This window comes from Salvelinus fontinalis, chromosome 33 (assembly GCF_029448725.1).
Source record: "Salvelinus fontinalis isolate EN_2023a chromosome 33, ASM2944872v1, whole genome shotgun sequence".
NCBI lineage: Eukaryota > Metazoa > Chordata > Actinopteri > Salmoniformes > Salmonidae > Salvelinus > Salvelinus fontinalis.
This window is the reverse complement of record NC_074697.1, coordinates 31,983,489-32,005,734: the sequence shown is the minus strand read 5'-3', so window position 1 is coordinate 32,005,734 and position 22,246 is coordinate 31,983,489. Positions and strand designations below refer to the sequence as shown.

Below are 22,246 nucleotides of genomic sequence, written 5' to 3'. Positions count from 1 at the left end.
AAATGGAGCATGTAATGAGCATCATCACGCGCACAGTTAACTTTATCAGAGCCAAAGGTTTGAATCACCGCCAGTTCAAGGCATTTCTGACGGAGTTAGAAACGGAGCATGGTGATTTGCCTTATCACACAGAGGTGCGATGGCTAAGCCAGGGAAAGGTGCTTCAAAGATGTTTCGAGCTTCGTGAGGAGATTTGTCTGTTCTTGGACAGCAAAGGGAAAGACACAACACAACTCCGAGACTAAATGTTTCTGTGTGAAATGGCTTTTCTGTGTGACATTACGAGTCATCTGAATGCAATGAACTTGCAGCTGCAGGGTCGGGATCATGTCATCTCTGATATGTACAGTACAGTGAAGGCATTTAAAACCAAACTGACTCTGTGGGAGACGCAGATGCGGAAAGAAAATTTGAGCCACTTTCCCAGCTGCCAGACCATGAAAGAGAAGCTCTCTACCAGTGCGTTCCCGAGCGCACAGTTGGCTGATAAAATAGGTATGCTTGCCGCTGACTTTCGACGCCGATTTGCTGACTTTGAAGCACAAAAAAGCAGGTTGGAACTGCTCGGTAACCCATTTGCTACTGACGTGGAAAGCTCACCACCAAACCTCCAAATGGAGTTGATTGACCTCCAATGCAATGATGCACTGAGGGCAAAATATGCGGCAGTGGGTGCTGCGGAGTTCGCCCGTTTCCTCCCCGACACAATGCCCCAGCTGCGCATCCAGGCTGCTCAAACGTTGTCTATGTTTGGCAGCACATACCTGTGTGAACAACTGTTTTCTTTGATGAACCTGAACAAAACATCACACAGAAGTCGACTTACTGCTGAACACCTCCACTCAATTCTGAGGATTTCCTCAGCTCAGAGCCTTACCCCGAACATTGATGAACTTGTGGAAAAGATGGGACACCACCAAGTATCACCCTCAACCTCAAACAAGTGAACATTACTGTGCAATCACATATTTAGAGTTTTTACTCAGTTCAAGTTTAAAAGTTAAAGTTTAATATTTGTTTTCACTGCATGTTACTTCTCCTTAAACAACGTGTTGTTTTTGATTAATAGATTTTTGCACTTTATTTTATTGTATTTCAATCCAATTATATTTTTAAAATATTTCAGTTGAGTGGATGATAGAAAATTGCTATTATTGTTTTTTTCTTTGAAGTAAATTTAGCCCACTTTTGCTAAAATAGAAAATATAGGCTACTGATGGTGCCTTGAATACCGGTTTCTTTCATTTAATGTTCATGTTATGGGGATTTTTATATAAAGGAAATTTGTCTTTTGTGTCTGTTGAAAATTAAAGATTACTGACAGAGCCATAAGAAAATATTGCTTTATTTATCTGATCATATTGGAATATATTTGTTAGGTTTTCAGTAGGTTCAATTAGGTTCACTAGACTATATGCGTCATTTAAAAATTTTTCAATGAACGTTCGAACAGTCCGGCCCTCGGCTTGTAGCTAAATTTTTTATTTGGCCCTCCGTCCATTTGACTTTGACACCCCTGATATAATGGAAAATGAGAGGCTTCATAAGAAATCAAGCATGCCATTGTAGCTAAGATTAGTGATTAGTGATTTAAAGCACAAAGACTATAAATAGGATGCTACAGAACTGTGACTGTAGACACATTCTTTCATGATTGGCATCAACCCCTTTCTCTACCTCATCTTGACCAGATGTAGCTGATTATCAACATCCAGATGAGTGCAACTAGTTTGAAGCCTTGTGATTTAGACATCCTTTCTGTTTGTCAGTTTTTCAGTTGAATGAGTTCAATGGAATTGTAAATGGCTTTTGACTCGATCACATTCATAGAACCTGTTCTCTCTCTCTTTGTGCATACATAAACACTGTTATTGTAGACCCATTCATACAACCAGGTACCTTAAAGCAGGGTTTCCCAAACTCGATCCTGGGCTCCCCAGGAGGTCAGACTGCCATAAATTAAGCTCTTATCTTACTTGCAACACATTCTGATAGACATACTGTGGGATTCGAAACCAACACATTCTGATAGACATACTGTGGGATTCGAAACCAACACATTCTGATAGACATACTGTGGGATTCGAAACCAGCGACCAGCGAATCATTGTGTTTCCCCTAAAAGAGTGATGATTCTTCCTTGCTCTGGCGACCTATGACTGTTGGTTCAGCTGTAGTATTGTAGTGAGAGGCTCTTTAGGGGTGTTGAGCTATGATAAATGACAAATATGAATTTCAATTACAGAGAGCGTCAACATGTTGACCATCCATTCCACTCCTTAAATGTAGGCCTAACATTTGTGATGGGAATTTAGGGCTTTGGTGGGTCACACTGTCTGACTCTGACCTGACCTCTCTTTAGACTATTCATTACGCCATTTGCCACAAGAGGGAAGAATAATCAGTTAATACTTGGTTAAATACATTTGAGAAACAATTTTAGGATGGAATGAAATGTTCCTTTTGGTGTTTAGTAGATACTTCCTTTCATCAAAGTGGTATGAGTAGTCTCACTCGAAAAAAAGTTTTTTGTTTGATAGCCTAATAATTGTACGTTTTGGTCCCTTAATGAGGTTAGAACATGTGTCGGAATGGGTCTTTTCTGGTCTGTGCACTGTTCTAATATAAAATAGCTTCTTTCAACATGGCCTCCTCATCAATGTGCTGTTCCATCTCGTCCTTAGGCCCTCGCCTGCGGCTTCTCAGAAGGATCCCCGATCTGCATCCCCTTTTCCGGCGTCTTTTCTTCATGCAAAAGGCGTGGATCTGGGCCTGTTCCAGTGAAAGCAGGATGTCCTTCTCGTCGGACTTGTTCAAGAAAAAAGTTTCTTTCAGGCCGTGGTGAGTAATTCTGTTCTGATGTCCAGAAGTTATTTTCGGTCATAAGAGACGGTAGCAGCAACATTATGTACACAATAAGTTGAAAAATAAGTTACACAAAACGCAAAAAAATAACAACATTTCACAATTGGTTGGGAGAATGTAAAACAACAGCCATGTTCTTCGGCGCAATCTTTATTTAGGTCATCAGCCTGATTATAAAAAATGTCCCATGAAATATCATCAATCAACATCTTAAAGAGCTCACAATTACTTTTGTTAAATACTCTACATTTAATGCTATTAACTATTCCCATCTATTATTTCCAGCTGCCGAAGAGAAGCGGACAATTGGAAAGTGGTCACAAATGTCAGTATCCAGTATACATGTAGTAACCACATTATTCAAAGAATTTGTAAAATATATTATCAATAAGGGTGTCAGATGAACTGGTCACTCTTGTGGGCTTATAGATGAGGGGAAACATAAAGCTGGAGTATAAAGGATTACAAAAATAAGATGTCAGTGAGTGGTTCTCACTTTTAAATAAATGTATGTTGTAATCACCCAATAGAAAGAAAATGTTATCTTCATTATTAATCAAATCCAAGGTTGATGCAAGGATATCAATGAAACTACCAATGTCAGACTCGGGTGCATCCAATTACCACTTTTTTTACAACCAAAAAATGAACAGGAGGGAATTTGCATGAAAAGAGAATCAACATCAATGTTATCAGATGTGAGTGCGAGGTCTTCTCTTACAAAGAATTTAAAACATTTTTGAACAAAAATGGACACTCCCACTCTTGATGTTCTACAGTGGTGAACAACATTATAAGGAGACATCTTCAAATCAAATCAAATCAAGTTTGTTTTATATAGCCCTTCGTACATCAGCTAATATCTCGAAGTGCTGTACAGAAACCCAGTCTAAAACCCCAAACAGCAAGCAATGCAGGTGTAGAAGCACGGTGGCTAGGAAAAACTCCCTAGAAAGGCCAAAACCTAGGAAGAAACCTAGAGAGGAACCAGGCTATGAGGGGTGGCCAGTCCTCTTCTGGCTGTGCCGGGTGGAGATTATAACAGAACATGGCCAAGATGTTCAAATGTTCATAAATGACCAGCATGGTCATATAATAATCAGGAGTAAATGTCAGTTGGCTTTTCATAGCCGATCATTAAGAGTATCTCTATCGCTCCTGCGGTCTCTAGAGAGTTGAAAACAGCAGGTCTGGGACAGGTAGCACGTCCGGTGGACAGGTCAGGGTTCCATAGCCACAGGCAGAACAGTTGAAACTGGAACAGCAGCAAGGCCAGGTGGACTGGGGACAGCAAGGAGTCATCATGCCCGGTAGTCCTGACGCATGGTCCTAGGGCTCAGGTCCTCCGAGAGAGAGAAAGGAAAAGAGAAGGAGAGAATTAGAGAGAGCATACTTAAATTCACACAGGACACCGGATAAGACAGGAGAAGTACTCCAGATATAACCAACTGACCCTAGCCCCCTGACACATAAACTACTGCAGCATAAATACTGGAGGCTGAGACAGGAGGGGTCAGGAGACTATCACATAAGTGATAGACTTATCTTCAGTCAACCATGTTTCTGAAAAGGTAACAAATAAGCTTTTCTTGGAATTAGATAAACTGCTATATAGGTTGTTAAATTGCTCAACATTACAGTATTCACAAGTGATAGATTCTGGTCAATTTCAGAACAGTCGGAATCATCCAGAGAGTGGAACGGAAACATAGAAGTGCATGCCTCACATGTCCAATACAACCATACGTTTGTGTTAGGTTGGTCAATAGTGGTGCACTTCCTATGGAATGCACATTGACACCGTCCACATAACATAACTGAAGGCCTCAGAGGGTTATGACATTTAGAGCAATGTGTGTTTTTGGTCATGAGGTTAAGTGAAACACATATACAAATTTGAGTAAATATGTGTGTGTATGTGTGGATGTGTGTCCGTGTGTGTCAAATCAGTGGACTATAGCGGAGTCACTTGCCATAGGCCTACGAGAAGGGGGGTGAACAACCAGGTGATCATACTTCAGGTATGCGATGTTGCCTTTTTCATTCTTCAATTAGTCGTGGCAGCAGTTCCTTTCTTTTGAGGCTTATCTTTTTGGAGAAGTCTTCATTGATGAAGATTTTGGTTTCCTTCAGACACTTGGCTGAATGTCCTCCTTGTTTTTGAGCGTGAGCAGTTTCACCACTATAGATCTGGGCCGTCCATCGCAGAAGAACGTGACATTCCTATGCGCCCTCTCCATCTCGATGAGTTTAGTATCCAATTTGAGTTGATCTGCCAGGAGTTTCTTGGCCCTCACTTCTGTGTCATGCCAAGTTTTAGTCTTTACGTCCTCGATTCCATCGATTAAAATGTTATTGTGTCTCAATTGGTTTTCGAGGTAGTCTCCTTTGCAAGTGTTGTTTGGAAATCCTCAGACATGGTTTTGAATTTGGTCTTGCTGGTGACATTTGCGCCCTTTAGCTCCTCCACCTCTGACTACGTAAACTCCAAACTGTGTATAAATGCCCTTACATCCTTAAACAAGATAAACAAGATAGAACTGCCAAAGGGGGCGGTGTTGCAATCTACTGCAGAGATAGCTTGCAGAGTTCTGTCTTACTATCCAGGTCTGTACCCAAACAATTTGAGCTTCTACTTTTAAAAATCCACTTTTCCAGAAACAAGTCTCTCACCATTGCCGCCTGCTATAGACCACCCTCTGCCCCCAGCTGTGCCCTGGACACCATATGTGAACTGATTGCCCCCCATCCATCTTCAGAGCTAGTGCTGCTAGGTGACCTAAACGAGGACATGCTTAACACCAAGGCCATCCTACAATCTAAGCTTGATGCCCTCAATCTCTCACAAATTATCAACAAACCCACCAGGTACAACCCCAAATCCGTAAACACGGGCACCCTCATAGATATCATCCTAACCAACTTGCCCTCCAAATACACCTCTGCTGTTTTCAACAAAGATCTCAGCGATCACTGCATCATTGCCTGCATCGGTAACGGGTCTGCGGTCAAACGAACACCCCTCATCACTATCAAACGCTCCCTAAAACACTTCAGCGAGCAGGCCTTCCTAATCGACCTGGCCCGGGTATCCTGGAAGGATATTGACCTCATCCCGTCAGTAGAGGATGCCTGGTCATTCTTTAAAAGTGCTTTCTTCACCATCTTAAATAAGCATGCCCCTTTCAAAAAAAATGTAGAACCAGGAACAGATATAGCCCTTGGTTCTCTCCAGACCTGACTGCCCTTGACCAGCACAAAAACATCCTGTGGCATTCTGCATTAGCATCGAATAGCCCCTGTGATATGCAACTTTTCAGCACAAACTCAAAAAAGTTCTGGGACACTGTAAAGTCCATGGAGAATAAGAGCACCTCCTCCCAGCTGCCCACTGCACTGAGGCTAGGAAACACTGTCACCACTGATAAATCCACTATAATTGAGATTTTCAATAAGCATTTTTCTACGGCTGGCCATGCTTTCCACCAGGCTACCCCTACCCCAGTCAACAGCCCTGCACTCCCCACAGCAACTCGCCCAAGCCTCCCCCATTTCTCCTTCACCCAAATCCAGATAGCTGATATTCTTAAAGAACTGCAAAACCTGGACTCCTACAAATCAGCCCGGCTAAACAATCTGGACCCTCTCTTTTATAAATTATCTGCCGAAATTGTTGCTACCCCTATTACTAGCCTGTTCAACCTCTCTTTCATATCGTCTGAGATTCCCAAAGATTGGAAAGCTGCCGCAGTCATCCCCCTCTTCAAAGGAGGAGACACTCTTGACCCAAATTGCTACAGACCTATATCTATTCTACCCTGCCTTTCTAAAGTCTTCGAAAGCCAAGTCAACAAACAGATTACCGACCATTTCGAATCCCACCGTACCTTCTCCGCTATGCAATCTGCTTTCAGAGCTTGTCATGGGTGCACCTCAGCCATGCTCAAGATCCTAAACGATATCATAACCGCCATCGATAAGAGACATTACTGTGCAGCCGTATTCATCGACCTGGCCAAGGCTTTCGACTCTGTCAATCACCACATTCTTATCGGCAGACTCAACAGCCTTGGTTTATCAAATGACTACCTCACCTGGTTAACCAACTACTTCTCTGATAGAGTTCAGTGTGTCAAATTGGAGGGCTTATTGTCCGGACCTCTTGCAGTCTCTATGGGGGTGCCACAGGGTTCAATTCTCGGGCCGACTATCTTCTCTGTATACATCAATGATGTCGCTCTCACTGCTGGTGATTCTTTGATCCACCTCTACGCAGACGACACCATTCTGTATACTTCTGGCCCTTCTTTGGACACTGTGTTGACTAACCTCCAGACAAGCTTCAATGCCAAACAACTCTCCTTCCGTGGCCTCCAACTGCTCTTAAATGCAAGTAAAACTAAGTGCATGCTCTTCAACCGATCACTGCCCGCACCTGCCCACCCATCCAGCATCACTACTCTGGACGGTTCTGACTTAGAATATGTAGACAACTACAAATACCTAGGTGTCTGACTAGACTGTAAACTCTCCTTCCAGACTCACATTAAGCATCTCCAATCCAAAATTAAATCTAAAATCGGCTTCCTATTTCGCAACAAAGCATCCTTCACTCATCCAGCCAAACATACCCTCGTAAAACTGACCATCCTACCGATCCTCGACTTCGGCCATGTCATCTATAAAATAGCCTCCAACACTCTACTCAACAAATTGGATGCAGTTTATCACAGTGCCATCCGTTTTGTCACCAAAGCCCCATATTCTACCCACCACTGTGACCTGTACGCTCTCGTTGGCTGGCCATCGCTTCATACTCGTCGCCAAACCCACTGGCTCCAGGTCATCTACAAGTCTCTGCTAGGTAAAGCCCCACCTTATCTCAGCTCACTGGTCACCATAGCAGCACCCACCCGTAGCACGCGCTCCAGCAGGTATATCTCACTGGTCACTCCCAAAGTCAATTCCTCTTTTTGCTGCCTTTCCTTCGAGGTCTCTGCTGCCAATGACTAGAACGAACTGCAAAAATCAATTAAGCTGGAGACCCATATCTCCCTCACTAGCTTTAAGCACCGGCTGTCAGAGCAGCTCACATATCACTGCACCTGTACATAGCCCATCTGTAAACAGCCCATCCAACTACCTCATCCCCATACTGTATTTATTTATTTATCTTGCTCCTTTGCACCCCAGTATCTCTACTTGCACATTAATCTTCTGCACATCTACCATTCCAGTGTCTAATTGCTATATTGTAATTACTTCGCCACCATGGCCCATTTATTGCCTTACCTCCCTTATCTTACCTCATTTGCACTCACTGTAAATAGATTTTTCTTTTTTCTACTGTATTATTGACTGTAGGTTTGTTTATTCCATGTGTAACTCTGTGTTGTTGTATGCATCGAACTGCTGGGCTTTATCTTGGCCAGGTCGCAGTTGTAAATGGCTGGTTAAATAAAGGTGAAATTAAAATAAAATTAAAATAAACAGATCATCAACCATTCTGTTGGTAGAATCCGTAAAGAGTTGCAGGAAGGACTTAAAGTTATTTTCCTGCAGATCTATTAGATCTTTATAGAACAATTTTGATTGATCCAGTAGTTCATGGAGTGTAGTTGTCACGTTCCTGACCTGTTTTCTGTTGTTTTGTATGTGTTTAGTTGGTCAGGACGTGAGCTGGGTGGGAATTCTATGTTGTGTGTCTAGTTTGTCTGTTTCTATGTCAGCCTAGTGTGGGTTCTCAATCAGAGACAGATGGTAGTCGTTGTCTCTGATTGAGACTCATATATAGGAGGCTTGTTTTGTGTTGTGATTTTGTGGGTGTTTGTTACCTGTCTCTGTGTTTGTGTTCTGCACCAGATAGGTCTGTATCGGTTTTGCACATTTGTTAATTTGTATGTTTGTAGTGTTTCACTTGTTCTGGTATTAAACATGTTTAACACTAGCCGCGCTGCACTTTGGTCCTCTCCTTCACCTATGGAAGAAAGCCGTTACAGTAGTGCTTGATACGTATTCCGCTTCCGCATTGAGCTTCGCAGCATTTTTCTGTCTAGTATTATCCATGGTACAAGCTTGTTGTGAGCTAAAATTAGTTTTCAAACACAACCCACACACCCCGACTCACCGAATACAAGCTCCGCCAGTGAAATGGCAAACACACACAAACAACACAGAATTGATCACACATGCACCAGTAAAATAAACAGAGAGAAGGCAGGCAATACTCACTGTATTGATCCTGGCTGCACTTTAATAAACAAGTGGGAGATCACCAACTTGCAAGATAGCGCTGTGGATACTGTCGTGGAAATATTGAATCAAATATTTCTCAGATAACGGAGCTTGCAATTCCATGGAAGAACTGATCTCTCCATTTTCAGTACTCTGCTTTTATACAGTTTTACTCTTACTCATTGTCACTCCACTCATTGTCACGCCTTGGCCACCCTAATCTTGCTGCCTTTCTTATTGGCTCAGACATTAGGGCATAGATTCTATTGGTGACGTGACACACAGACATGCACACTCCTACTGCAAGTCTAATGGTGCCTATAACTGATTAGCTAATGTTCCTGTCCAAAGGTCTTCACAAGTTCAGGCCGATGTTGTCTATGTATGATTAACCCATGTGCATGTTCAGTAGCCTTCACAAGATCAGATATGACCCAGACCAGTCACGACTGTGTTGATCTACCTTGCCTCATCCACACGGATTCTGCTTACGTTCTGTTATTTACACGTCTAATGTTTAAGTCGATGTTGATCCAGCTTTGTACATTCACATGGGCTCCGCCTTCATTCTGCTTACACATGTCTAATATTTAACCTTATATCGATTCTACTTCCTACTTCAAAGAAAACAGTACGCGTACTGAAAATCACCAGATGACTGGAAATTCTCTAACAATACAAGCAACACGTGGGGCAGTAATCCAAAACACTGGTCGAAGATGCTTGGGAGAGACAGTGGTAGGAGCATTCGCTTATCCACAGAATGAGCAGCGTGAACGATTTATCACTCTTATATGTGACCTGCTCAATTGTGATTGCATAATGATGGCATTTGTTATCAGAAATAATAAGGATCGTCTTATTATGGTTGTGTAGGTATGGTTGTGCTTTCACTCCCACAAGTGTACACGCAAAAGTAATGCAAAAGTCATGCAAACTAGGCACAAATTGTGTGTTGTAATGACATGGTTAATAATTTAGGTGGGGACTGGTGATGCTGATGTCAGCCTGTGGTATTAGTGCATGAACTCTGCAGTTAAAGTTCCTTTCACATAATCAGGGGACCACATTAGATTATTGGAGTACATGTTTATGTAGTTTAAATAGTTTACATGCCGAAGCTTAATGTTAAGGAGTGGTAGAGCTTTGGACCTGAAGTTAGTATACTCCCAAGTGAGTGGATGTTATTTGACCTTGAATGTGGTAATCAAGAATTAAGGCTTATACATTTCTCAACAAACCATTTGTGTATGGACCTCATTTTCTGCACTGGGGGCATTGTCATGCTGATACAGGAAAGGGCCTTCCACGAACTGTTGCCACTAGGTTAGAAGCACAGAATAGTCTAGAACTAAGGGGAACTAAGGGGCCTAGCTCGAAAACATGAAAAACAACCCCAGACCATTATTCCCCCTCCACCAAACTTTACAGTTGGCACAATGCATCGCGGCAGGTAGTGTTCTCCTTGCATCCGCCAAACCCAGATTTGTCCGTCGGACTGCCAGACGGTGAAGCATGATTCATCACTCCAGAGAATGCGTTTCCACTGCTCCAGAGTCCAATGGCGGCGAGCTTTACACCACTCCAGCCAACATTTGGCATTGCGGATGGCGATCTTAGGTTTGTATGTGGCTGCTCGGCCATGGAAACCCATTTCATGAAGCTCCAGACGAATAGTTATTGAGCTGACGTTGCTTCCAGAGGCAGTTTGGAACTCGGTAGTGAGTGTTGCAACTGAGGATAGATTATTTTTTTCAGCACTCGGTGGTCCCGTTCTGTGAGCTTGTGTGGCCTACCACTTCGCAGCTGAGCTGTTGTTGCTCCTAGACGTTTCCACTTCCCAATAACAGCACTTAGAGTTGACCGGTGCAGCTCTAGCAGGGCAGAAATTTGACAAACTGACTTGTTGGAAAGGTAGCATCCTTTGCCACATTGAAAGTCACTGAGCTCTTCAGCAAGGCCATTCTACTGCCTATGTGTGTCTATGGAGATTGCATGGCTGTGTGCTTGATTTTATACACCTATCAGCAACGGTTTTGGCTGAAATAGCCGAATCCACTAATTTCAATGGGCGTCAACATACTTTTGTATATGTAGTGTATTAAAGTTACATATTTTGATCCGCCTGCTCGAGACAAATTCAGTAATTGCTTTGCAATGTCAGTGCCGTGAAGCAGTCAAGCTCAGTAAATGTTTTTTCTAATGACCGCCCCTTTGACGCAATGTTGCAGTGAAGTGATATAAATGCATGTAATGATGCAGCTGATCACCAGAGGGAGGCAAATGCATGTATATTTGACAGAGGACGTTGACATGGTCCTTGGAAAGTCTGGATGTTTGTCTTCTGACTTAAATAAATATGGGGAATCAACAAAATAAGTCACGTAAACATATATTTTTTTAAGTAATTCTACTGTCAGTTTAATTGTACACTCCCCTGTTTGATGCTACAGAGCCCTGTAAGGCTTATATAAATATCTTCTGTGAATCCATAAATGCAGACACATTTTGAAAATGTATCTAAAATATCCATATTTATTTTTGGGTCCTTTATGCAGCATAGGTACACTGGCAATGGTGGGCTGTGGAAGCAGAGTGCTTGTGGCGAATGGTCTTGTCCCGTTTGTGGTTTATGGCCAGCTCTGGTGTAGGGCTCGTAGACCTTAACCACCAACTGTTTGGACCTCTTGCAGAAGATTTACTCGTACTACACGTCACCTGGAAAGACAAGGTTGTTGTGTTACCATTTTACATTTTTATGTGGAAGGGACGTAGCGCAACAGGCCTTTGTTGGCGTGATCCTGGACAACACCCTGTCGTTCTCAACTAACATCAAGGCGGTGGCCCGTTCCTGTAGGTTCATGCTCTACAACATCCGCAGAGTACGACCCTGCCTCACACAGGAAGCGGCGCAGGTCCTAATCCAGGCACTTGTCATCTCCCGTCTGGATTACTGCAACTCGCTGTTGGCTGGGCTCCCTGCCTGTGCCATTAAACCCCTACAACTCATCCAGAACGCTGCAGCCCGTCTGGTGTTCAACCTTCCCAAGTTCTCTCACGTCACCCCGCTCCTCTGCTCTCTCCACTGGCTTCCAGTTGAAGCTCGCATCCGCTACAAGACCATGGTGCTTGCCTACGACGGCACCTCAGTACCTTCAGGCTCTGATCAGGCCCTACACCCAAACAAGGGCACTGCGTTCATCCACCTCTGGCCTGCTCACCTCCCTACCACTGAGGAAGTACAGTTCCCGCTCAGCCCAGTCAAAACTGTTCGCTGCTCTGGCACCCCAATGGTGGAACAAACTCCCTCACGATGCCAGGACAGCGGAGTCAATCACCACCTTCCGGAGACACCTGAAACCCCACTTCTTTAAGGAATACCTAGGATAGGATAAAGTAATCCTTCTGACCCCCCCCTTAAAAGATTTAGATGCACTATTGTAAAGTGGCTGTTCCACTGGATGTCATAAGGTGAATGCACCAATTTGTAAGTCGCTCTGGATAAGAGCGTCTGCTAAATGACTTAAATGTTAAAAATGTAAATGTAAAGGTGTCAACCGATTGGGACTTGTGTGTTAAGAGACAGACTAGTGTATTGTTTAGGGACAATGAGGGACATTGGGAGCTGCTTTTGAAGGAAAGATCATTCAACATCTGGGGGGCGGCAGAAGGTGTGAAAAGTCTTAGGAGAGCAGTTCTTACACAGTATGTATTGCTGTGTATGGGAGATTGAGGGGAAATGGCACCTTTCAATCATTCTCATACACAATACATTTACTGTCTCTAAGCACAACCCCCTTCCTCATCTCAAATATCTATCTGTAAACCTCCCGCAGTCCAATGACTTTGACACATCATTCTTGTCAATAGTAGCAGGGGATTTTTGTAGATGTGTCTTTGTCTTGTGTTTTGGGAATCTGCAGAGAGAAGAATGAGGTGATCATGTCATTACTGTTGTCTTGATTTTATACCTTTCATACCTTATTCCACAACATTTTATACCTTGTCCCACAATCTTGTTGTGCTCCATAATCGAGAGATATGTCCCCTTCCTCATGCCACCGCTTTGGGATATGTTTTAGCAGGGCCTGTGGAATGACTCCAGACACCTTTCTCTTTGTAAAACTCAGGTTAAGAAGGGGCATACTAAATTGATAACATGGTCTGGAAGGTACTCTGTCATCCTCACGCTACATCTAACCACCTGTAACCCCATAACACAAACACAAACACTACCCAATTGATGTTTATGCCATGCATACTGTAAATTGAACTAATTTAGCTTGTAAATATGTTTGCCAACTTACCTTCACCTTGTGCAGAGCTTGGGGATGGAAACACATGCTGGTGGAATCAGATTGTGTATCACCTACAACAAAAGTTGATAAACATACGCACATCCAGGTTGTTTTTTTTTACAAGTGCTAGAGTTGTAGGTAAATTCATGAAAAATGTAAATTAAAATGCTGCACGCTGCTGCTCATTCTCCCAGGTGATTGTATTACAATAACATTTTGACCCTTCGGTCATCAGGCATCCATATCCCAGATGGAAGGTCCTATATATATGGAGTACTCAGTGACATCACTCCCTGAAACAGGAGGTAAAAATAACATAGGTTCACAATATCAACATTCAATGTATCAAAATATATGACTATACAGAAGGAATGTGATCAATATTTACAGTTATATACAGTACCAGTCAAAAGTTTGGACACACCTACTCATTCAAGGGTTTTTCAATATTTTTTTATATTTTCTACATTGTAGAATAATAGTGAATACATCAAAACTATGAAATAACACATGTGGAATCATGTAGTAACCCAAAAAGTGTTAAACAAATCAAAATATATTTAAAATCTGAGATTCTTCAAAGTAGCCACACTTTGCCTTGATGACAGCTTTGCACACACTTGGTGTTCTAAAACTTTTGACCGGTAGTGTACTGTACAGGTGAAGTCGGAAGTTTACATATACTTAGGTTGGAGTCATTAAAACTCGATTTTCAACCAGTCCACAAATGTCTTGTTAACAAACTACAGTTTTGGCAAGTCGGTTAGGACATCTACTTTCTGCATGACACAAGTAATTTTTCCAACAATTGTTAACAGACAGATTATTTCACTTCTAATTCACTGTATCACAATTCCAGTGGGTCAGAAGTTTACATACACCAAGTCGACTGTGTCTTTAAAACAGCTTGGAAAATTCCAGAAAATTATGTGACGGCTTAAGAAGCTTCTGATAGGCTAATTGAGTCAATAGGAGGTGTACCTGTGGATGTATTTCAAGTCCTACCTTCAAACCCAGTGCCTCTTTTCTTGACATCATGGGAAAATCAAAAGAAATCAGTCAAGACCTCAGAAAAAATTTGTGGACCTCCACAAGTATGGTTCATCCTTGGGAGCAATTTCCAAACGCCTGAAGGTACCACGTTCATCTGTACAAACAATAGTACGCAAGTATAAACACCATGGGACCACGCAGCCATCATACCGCTCAGGAAGGAGACGCGTTCTGTCTCCTAGAGATGAACGTACTGTGGTGCGAAAAGTGCAAATCAATCCCAGAACAACAGCAAAGGACTTTGTGAAGATGCTGGAGGAAACAGGTACAAAAGTATCTATATCCACAGAAAAACGAGTCCTATATCGACATAACCTGAAAGGCCGCTCAGCAAGAAAGCAGCCACTGCTCCAAAACCGCCATAAAGCCAGACAACGGTTTGTAACTGCACATGAAAGATCGTACTTTTTGGAGAAATGTCCTCTGGTCTGTTGAAACAGAAATATAACTGTTTGGCCATAATGACCATCGTTATGTTTGGAGGAAAAAGGGGGAGTCTTGCAAGCCGAAGAACACCATCCAATCCGTGAAGCACGGGGGTGGCAGCATTATGCTGTGGAGGTGCTTTGTTGCAGGAGGGACTGGTGCACTTCACAAAATAGATGACATCATGCAGGAAAATTACGTGGATATATTGAAGCAACATCTCAAGACATCAGTCAGGAAGTTAAAGCTTGGTCGCAAATGGATCTTCCAAACGGACAATGACCCAAAGCATACTTCCAAAGTTGTGGCAAATGGCTTAAGGACAATAAAGTCAAGGTATTGGAGTAGCCATCACAAAGCCCTGACCTCAATCCCATAGAAAATGTGTGGGCAGAACTGAAAAAGCGTGTGCGAGCAAGGAGGCCTACAAACCTGACTCAGTTACACCAGCTCTGTCAGAAGGAATGGGCCAAAATTCACCCAACGTATTGTGGGAAGCTTGTGGAAGGCTACCTGAAACATTTGACCCAAGTTAAACAATTTAAAGGAAATGCTACCAAATACTAATTGAGTGTATGTAAACTTCTGACCCACTGGGAATGTGATGAAGGAAATTAAAGCTGAAATAAATAATTCTCTGTACTATTATTCTGACATTTCACATTCTTAAAATATAGTGGTGATCCTAACTGACCAAAACAGAGAATTTTTACTAGGATTAAATGTCAGAAATTGTGAAAAACATTAGTTTAAATGTATTTGGCTAAGGTGTATGTAAACTTCCAACTTCAACTGTATTATGTGACACATATCAATGCTAAAATAACATGGGGCTAATAAGGTGGGGCTCTGCTGGGCTAAAGCAGGGAATTAGACATGAGACAAGATCAAGAAGATTTACTACACTAAGATCTATCAAACTAACACAACAAGCATGATAAAGCTTCAGTTTGTTATACTGAGGCCTTGTAAATACAAAGGAGGGAGGTATATTCTGAGATAAGAGAAGGAAGCTGAAAACATCTGATGAAATGTAAGATCGTATCAGCGAGTAACAATGTCATGTGCATTTCTCAGGGATTTTTGTAAGAAAATACCAATTTACAATTTGTTTTGCGTTATAAAAGTATAATTTACTACAGTAGAAGTGCAGATTGTCACACCACAGTCTTTCCAGTGCTGGAACAATGATTTATAACCCTGATATGTTGGTTTTCAATAATAAAACTATGGCAGCGAACATAAAAATTCTCCACATCTTTTTCCCATGAAACCGTGTTGGAATTTATGGGTCTTGGTGTTTTAAAGGTGTCCAGGCAAAATCCATGTGGGCACAGGTCCCAGCTCTTACTGCAACTTGTCTTTAAGCGAAACTTGACTTTTCAACCCTGTTAACCTTGCTGCTATTAACTTTCAAGACAGCAGCTATACCCCCATGCATCTTTCTGTTAACTTTATTCTGAAGCAAAGCTGGTTTTGACCTGATCAATCCCTGGATGGATTGCCTAGGCTAGCCTAAAAGGTTAGTTAATAATTAGTTAGTTCTCATCAGCCTCTTTTCCACAGAATACAGTAAGATCTTCTTATGCTCATCCTATGTCTTCTACTTCCAGGCTTTGTAGAGTTTTAACCCAAGCAGCTCTTCATGTGATAGTAATCCACTCTCTACTGGAAACCCCCAGTCCGTATCAAAGACCTCCTGGATACATCTTACTTCCCATGATGAATGAGTCGTTGATAATGCAAGATTCAAGACAAAATATGGGATTTGTGTTTCTGCTCAATGGGAACCACGTCACATAAGGTGAGGGATGGGGCCAGGCTGGAGATAATGAATCCCTCTTAAAATTCATAGACATAGCTGTAGATGCAGGGACTGAGAAGCAGCCAAGACCTAGGTATTCTCACAACTCAACATTAGATTCTTCAGAAGAGCCTTGACACAAAGTTGGTGCCAGACTGACACAAGTGTCAACGTTTGACATGCTCCTCAGAGAGACAGTTGTGGACATTGTCCTGTGTTACAAAGATCTGTACGATTATATAGGTATTGATCTGCCTCCGGAAACTGAGCTCCAGAGTGACCATTTCCCACAATTCCCAAGGTTACTGAAAGAGGAAATCCCACTCCAGCTGCTGTTTCCAAGTGTCAGTTGATTCATTTTGCAGACCCAACATGGTACTGCTATCACTGCATGCACTTTCTGCAGGTCACTACAGTCTCCTCAGATCAGTTCGTACTGAGCTGTTTGCCTTTCACTGAGCTGATTATTCAATGAACCAGATCAATCAGTTTGGTTTATTATTTGGGTTCCTGAATGTTATTTCATTAATTGCAGATTAAATATAAGGGTTAAATGGTTTACAATATGATATCACCCTTTACTATTGTTCCAGTTAAGATTATATTATATTAGTTGGGAGCGAATGTAGGAAACATCTGCTGCCGACATAGCTTTAAGTTATTTAATCGCTGTAATTCTTCTGAAATAGCATCCTCATGGCAGTACTGTACTCTGTTAGACAAGTTTGTCTTTAGAAAATTCCCAATTAAATGTCAATACAATTTACAAAAGGAAATATATTAAGTGGAATTTTATTTAGGTGGGGTTTAAGCTACATTCTAAAACTGTATTTGTTATATATCACAAAAATAACAGTTTGTGAATGAAATGAATGACAATTAATTATGTAATGATTACCTAGACTCCTGTTGATTTTGTCAATGTGTAATAAAAAAAAGTCTCCTATGAGTATTCCCAGCTGTCACGCTCCTGACCTTAGAGAGCTTTTTATGTCTCTATTTTGGGTTTGGTCAGGGTGTGATTTGGGTGGGCATTCAATGTTCTATTTTCTATGTTTTTGTATTTCTTTGTTTTGGCCGGGTATGGTTCTCAATCAGGGACAGCTGTCTATCGTTGTCTCTGATTGGGAACCATACTTAGGTAGCCCTTTTCCCTCCTTTCTGTGTGGGAAGTTGTCTTTGTTTGTGGCACTATAGCCCTTAAGCTTCACGGTCGTTTTTTGTATTTATTGTTTTGTTGGCGTCATTCTGCGCTTTGGTCTACTTCCTCCAGCATCGGCCGTGACAACAGCAAGGATCATACTGGTGTGTTCTAATCCATTTCCCTTGATTGTAAAACAAATGATGCCGAGCAATTTAAATAATCTGGAACTGAAAAAAATACCTAACATTTTTGGGACATATTTCTACTACAGGCTACGATTACCGTAACCTTGGGCCTTTGCTGATGCACATCTAATTTCTTCCCAGACTATATATAGAATAAACAATTCTACAAATCAGACAGACTGTTGGACATGTCAACATATCACACTTTGTTGATTAGTCAGTGGTTAATAAAATAAGCATGACAAAGTATGCAATAAAATAAAACATCAGATTCCCCAAGATTTTATGAGCTATTCCCAAGAGTCTGATCCACTGCTCCAGTTTCGACATTTCAATCAATGTATTTATCTAAAATCATTCATGTCTGTCATAATTATTTGCAGTGGTGTTTAACAATAAAGTGCTTTCTAATGACCTTCAATAAATGGCTTGGAGCACTGTCTTAGAATCACATTTTAACATCACTGTTAGTTATTCCACTAATTAACTAATTAACTAACTTTCCCGGTGGTGTGTGAAAAACACTTGAATGGAGACATAATTGGATATTTCTCTGTCAGTGTTGACTATACAAAACAAATCAAATAATTTGATTCAATAATTATTTGAGGGTAAAACATATGTGACTGTTTTATATGTGACTGTTGACTTTGCACATGAGCAGCAAATTACTTTCATATGGACGCAATGTTTTGCCACATGCCGTCAGAGCGGAATTCCATGACGACGTCATAGTCATTCATCTGGGAAAGACTTCCCATAAACTCCACGGAAGACACTATCAGCCTGGAATGACCTGCATCTGCAAACAAACACTAACAACCATAAGAATGTTATCAAACATTTCAATCAAGTATAGAATTAGATAAGAGATTCTTAGAAGAAAGAGGATACTCTTTCAATCTCAAACCAACTATAAAATGTTCCTTTCTCCTTTTAATGAATGGATTCTCTAATAATCTCTGAAGTTGTAATGTTTCATTAACATTGGCTTTGCTCTCTTCCTCATTCAGGCTAATTCCCAATCACATCTAATGCTTCCCATGATAATGTGAGTCAGAAACCCTCTGTATATTTTAAAAACAGCCCGTGACATCCACAAACAAATAAATATAACGCAACATTGAAAAGATTTTTGGACAAGTGCAGGTAACATGATATCTCATAGTGTCTGCCCATATATCACATAAAGCGGACTTCAGGGAAGCAGGTCTACCTGAGTTCTTCAGTGATGCATGAATCACTAAGTGCCTGTTTAAATACCAGACAAGGGTTCAATAACTTACAATGATGAAGCTAGTAAAGTTAAAGTCATAGCTCATGAAGAGGACAGAGGGCAAGTCTCGGGAGGACTGAGCTACTGTTCTTATCCCCTTAAGTGTTGTGACCCATAGGCTTAAATCCTGTCAGCATATGAATAAGGTGGCTGTAGCCAAGGAGGGTGAAGTAAGGGGAAGTTACTAAAGTTGCCTCCCGTTCTTGTTTATTAGGCTCAAGTTCAGGAAAATGTGTTTCCAAGTGCACCAGGTCGGCCATTACACAAGACTAACAAATAGGAGTGCCGATATACGTTTCCCGTTAGAACTATGAGCTTGCAGAGGAAGGCTGTTCAGGGCTCAGGGAGCCAGGCCTAGGGGATCTCAGTCAGACACAATGTGCTTCCAAACAATAACTTACAATAAAACTCAAAACAACAACTGTCTCAATACTAAATCAGAGTGTTGCTCTAGGGACCAATAATACTAAAGCATTGTGCTAGCATGGCTGGAGTCTGAGGCAGACAAGCGTGTGAGAAATGATTCCCGACAAAGGATGATTGGCTAAGTCCAGGTCAAAGACACACTTCAGTCTTTTCAACAGCAGGATACAGTGTACTATGGTCCTGTAGATAAAGGCATTTTTTTAAATGAATGCTGTCTTTTCACTGCAATACATCATTTTGAAATCAACAACACTATCTCCCTCCAGTCACATACAACCACATTTGATATATAAGCACCAGGTGTAAAAGGTGTAGAACACTCTGGATTCTTCTGCATAATAGGCTGCCACTGTGATGCTCTCTAGACAGATATTCATTTATTTTTATCAACCTAATTCAGGGCAGATTGCTGAAAATGGTTTGCAGATAGAACATGACTCAAACATTGACTTCATCATTTTGAAGCTTTTTGTCTCTTCTGAAACACCAAATCAATAAAAGCCAGGAAGAGATGCTGGCACAACTGCTACCTAACTTTTGTAACTGTTTGATGACACAGTATCAGGCAGCTAATATGTTTCTGTGATTATCTACAACATTTATTAAGTGATTAAAAGCAGAAAACTCTGAATAATGTTATACCCAGATGATTCGCTGAAATGCCATGCTCTCATCCTTTTGAACTCAAATACACTTACACAAAAAGCTGAATATGTAGTCATCTGAGCCCTCAGCTAAAGTATACATTCTTCATATTCCCACTCACAGTACACAGATTCAAAGTGTAAGCTTTGTCCATGTCAACTGTTATTCAGGACAAAAAGGCTATTCAAATGAAAATAATTCAATTTGTGGCTCAACCCCTTTGCTTGTTAGATCCAAGTTGCTTTGTTGATCAATTGCTTGTCCAGAAAACATGCACTTATTGAAATCTTGTTATTAACAAAACGGAATAACAACATAAGATATTATTCTCCGTAGACATTGAGACATTCTGCATTCACAAGCAAAATAACATTTTCGCAAGATGTTTCCCTCATGGCTAAGAGAACTGGGATGGCCTGATTTGGTTCATAACCTGCAACAACAAGTGACATCAGTGTCTGTCTTTTTGCTTAGAGAATGTTGGAGCTAGGGACACGTATGCAGTCATGGCTGAAACCAGACAGGGACAAATCGGAGAGGAAGGCAGAGGGGAACAGGGAGGAGGACAATTCCCCCACATAGAGGCCTTTTAATGTACCAACACATTACCTCGTCCAAACCACATTAAGTCTCTGGGTGGTACACATTCCTGGGACATGCTTTTCTGGTGACAACACCGGCATCATGACAGCACATCCTGGGACACCCAAGTAGATCAGCAGACCAAGGTTCGCCAGTCTTGTGTCAACTGGCTTGATTCAATTAAGCAGTCTATATAACTTTTTGTGCCAGAAAATTATACTAACCTAACCTGATTCAATTGCTCTAGTCTGCAACCCTTACAACCCTCATATTATAACCCTGGCAGTGACACGACATGCAGATGAGGCAATGTGTTTGACCAATGTGTCACAGAGGAACCGTAAAAACTTATCTGGAGAGGAAAACAGCCTTTTATACGCATCGTTGCAGCCTTCCCCTGGCAAGAATGACTGAAACGATTCCCTACAATTCCAGAACTCTGACCTCCTTTCTGGAGGCAGATTTATGAGACTTGAGAGGGCATGTTAGGGGATACTGTACCCCGACAGAACATGGAAAAATGAGGTCAAACAAGAATTTTCTCCACCCAAAAGTCAACACTAAGTACAACCTCAGAGTTCTAGGCTGACCGCCAACTGAATGAAAAGTATCAAACCAGAACCTTTATTAAATGCAAAAACAGATCTAAAAAGAATGAGTACCATATAAGAAGTGCAGGCCCTCTAATGCACACCCTTTATTGATCAATGTCATGTCCCACACTGTTGTCCTGGAAATGTCATGCACAAGACAAGTGAAATAGATCAGGGCTTGTCTCCACCCCGTACCAGGTGTCTCCCATTTGTCTCCTTTCCCCTGTGTATTTATACCAGTGTTTTCTATTTGTCTGTTGCCAGTTCATCTTGTCCCGTCAAGTCTTACCAGCGCGATTTCCGTTTTTGAGTCTGTCTAGTTGTCACGGCTGATGAAGGAAGTGGACCAAGGTGCTCTGGATAAGAGCGTCTGCTAAATGACTTAAATGTAAATGTAAGGTGCAGCGTCGTCAGCGTACATTTTCTTTTATTAGTAGATGATGACGCCGACAAAACAATAAACAATACAAAACAAACCGTGAAGCTTAAGGCTATGTGCCACAAACAAAGTCAACTTCCCACACCGAAAGAGGGAAAAAGGGCTACCTATGTATGGTTCCCAATCAGAGACAACGATAGACAGCTGTCCCTGATTGAGAATCATACCCGGCCAAAACAAAGAAATACAAAATCATAGAAAACAAAAACATAGAATGCCCACCCCAAATCACACCCTGACCAAACCAAATAGAGACATAAAAAGGCTCTCTAAGGT

The 22,246-nt window shown here is 41.6% G+C and overlaps 1 long non-coding RNA gene across 1 annotated transcript; it reads right to left on the bottom strand.

The window, feature by feature from the left end:
- Positions 1 to 2,997: 2,997 nt before the first annotated feature.
- LOC129832044 (uncharacterized) lies at positions 2,998 to 22,109 on the bottom strand. The gene is made up of 3 exons (XR_008755857.1): positions 13,407 to 22,109; positions 9,097 to 13,016; positions 2,998 to 4,208 (listed from the first exon to the last, which is right to left on the bottom strand). It is a non-coding gene; the product is annotated as an uncharacterized LOC129832044 (long non-coding RNA).
- Positions 22,110 to 22,246: the final 137 nt, after the last annotated feature.